General features: G+C 36.2%; 1 pseudogene; it reads right to left on the bottom strand.

Annotated features, from left to right (window-relative positions):
- Positions 1-394: 394 nt before the first annotated feature.
- LOC107578439 (carboxypeptidase A1-like) overlaps positions 395-2683 on the bottom strand; it is a 3687-nt pseudogene continuing 1398 nt past the window's right edge.

Raw genomic sequence — 2683 nt, 5'->3', positions numbered from 1 at the left:
AACACTGAATTAAAATTGTTTTGTCTATTTTATTAGTAAAAAAAAAACTAATAAAATAGACAAAAACACAACAAATAATAGTATCTCAATGATGCTAAAATACCACTGCCATTAGATAATGGCAAATGTAATCTAAATAAAAGTCAAATAAATGATTTTATCTAAATAAATCAAATATCTAATATCAACTGATACTGATCAATTAAAAAAATATATCTAATAAACACCTATACTTCATATGGTACAGATATATCAGTCAGTATCCAGAGACTATTTAGGGCTGAACAATATATATTTTTTATATTTGTAATGTATATTAAAGCAACATCCATAAAACCGTCAATGTTTTTTTTTATTTTTTTTATTAACACTCTTTTATTCACTTTGACTCGTCACAGAAATATTGTTGTATTTTTAATATGGATTATTCCTGGTGTGCTCCATGATGGCTATCAGGGCCAGCCAGGTCTCCTCAGCAGTGGGGACGATCTGATTGGCAGGCAGGAGGAAACCATAGCGGCCAGTGTCTCTCAGCTCAAAGGTGTAGGAGTACTTGATGCCCTGGTTGTAGGTCCAGTCAATAGTGCCTCCACTGGCTTGATCTGTGAACAGAGAGATTGTTAGCAGGGTGCAAAACTGATATGAACTGAAATGAATCTTATCAAACTTACAGATGGTAGTAATGATGCTTCCATATGTGTAGCGAGTGTTATACAATGACTGCAGGGCTGAGACAGCCGTCCTGGCGAGCTCATGCTGAAGAGACAATACATAATTAATTTGAATTGTTGCTACATATATCTAGAATAGTATGGTTCCACATGCATACCAGTTCAGCCTTGTCCTTGGCAGGACTGCTTGTGTATCCGTATGGATAAAGGAGCATCTGGGAATAGCTGTGGATGGACACAAATGCCTTGAGTTTGCCATGAGATTTCACAAAGTCCACAATGGCCTTGACCTCGCGCTCAGAATGAGCACTGGGTCCACGGTACGTCTGAGTGCAAGGGTTGCCACTGGAACCAGCACCTGAAGTTGGAAAACAAGAAAAACAAGAAAGTATTACATACTGTTGGAATCTTCAAAGCCCCTTACAGCAGGGCCATAACCACCATCATTGATTAGAATGTAACAATAATCAGAAATGGACAAATTGTCCAATATTTGACAAAATGTTTCTTAAGCTGGTCTGCCTCAGCGGTCTACTATGGAAGCCTGTACAAATACTATTACAGTATAACTGCAATGATAAAAGCATCTCACCTCCAAAGCCAGCGTCCCAGTTCCTGTTGGGGTCAACTCCAACACAACTGGAGCCAGAGTTTGGCTTTCTGGTTTTACGCCACATGCGGTCCTTAACCAAACAGATTTGCAATTAAAAAGCAGTCGGTTGGAATACATTCTCAAAATATTGTTGTTCTGAACTGAATGTGTATGTGAAGTCTTCCAGGCATCAGGCTCTAAAACTCACTCTGCTGTGGGTGTATTCAAAACCATCAGGGTTGGTGACAATCTCCAAGAAGATATCATAGTTGTTAAGGATGTCGGTGAGGACGGGATCACGTCCGTAGTCGGTCACGATCTGCAAACAACATAACGCATTGGTATATGCTTTAGTATATTTCTGTTCAAATCTGTTTTTAAAGCATGTTGAGTTGTTTGTGTTTGCTAACTTAAAGATTAATAGCTTTACCTTTTTGGCGAACCAGATTCCGCTGGCCTGGGTGACCCATTCTCTGGAGTGGATGCCAGTGTCCATCCACATACCTGGACGGTTTGCTCCAGTGCTGAACTGACGTGAGGTCACAATGATAAATGCATAATTATTTTACAAATACTGCGTATGAATCGTGATATATGGGCCTATACATATACAGTGGGATCCAAAAGTGAACCACACTGAAAGATTCAAAGCTAAATTATAATTTTTTCTGTTAAAAAACTAATGATGCAAAAATTACATGTCATCTTTAAATCCGGAAATGTTTTAGAATTTTGAAAAATTAATTTAAAACTGAAACGAAGGAGTGACATCATATTGTATCATATTGTAGAGATTTTAGACTTACAGATCTTTTATTATTATTTATTCATCTGTTGATGTTTGGTGAACTAACTTATTATTTATTAATGTTTTCTTGAAGAAAATGAATGTAAATTTTTCAATTAAATTTTCACTCAAATTGTTAATATAACGGATACTTCATAATATAAAATATTTCACTAAATTAGTAATGCGGAAAAAGTACAAAATTAGAAAATAATTGCATTTTCACTAGAGGTCTCAGACATCAAGCTGCAATAAAATTAAACACATTCATCATTATTTATCATGACCTACCTTCAGGACGTTCAGTGGGCGGTTCTCGTAGCTCTGACCAATCACAATTTTGCTGACCAGATTGTTGTTCTCTGCCACAAGCATGTCCATGAAAGAGTTAATCTGAAACATGGTGAAGATCAAATGACTGTGTGTATTTTGTGTGTAAAATTATTTAAAAGATAGAACATGGTAAAATTCTGAAAAACATATGAAATATGTAAACATAGTCACATCCAAAAAGTCTTTGATACTAGAAATGCAATACAGCCATATAATTAAAATTGTGCAGAACTTACAGAGTTCAGGTTATGGTAGGTGGTGTAGACAAAGTCATCAGTACTTCTTGGAAAGGAACGATAT

Source organism: Sinocyclocheilus grahami, unplaced genomic scaffold, assembly GCF_001515645.1.
Source record: "Sinocyclocheilus grahami isolate Dianchi unplaced genomic scaffold, SAMN03320097.WGS_v1.1 scaffold10213.1, whole genome shotgun sequence".
Classification (NCBI taxonomy): domain Eukaryota; kingdom Metazoa; phylum Chordata; class Actinopteri; order Cypriniformes; family Cyprinidae; genus Sinocyclocheilus; species Sinocyclocheilus grahami.
This window is presented reverse-complemented; position numbering and strand designations above follow the sequence as displayed.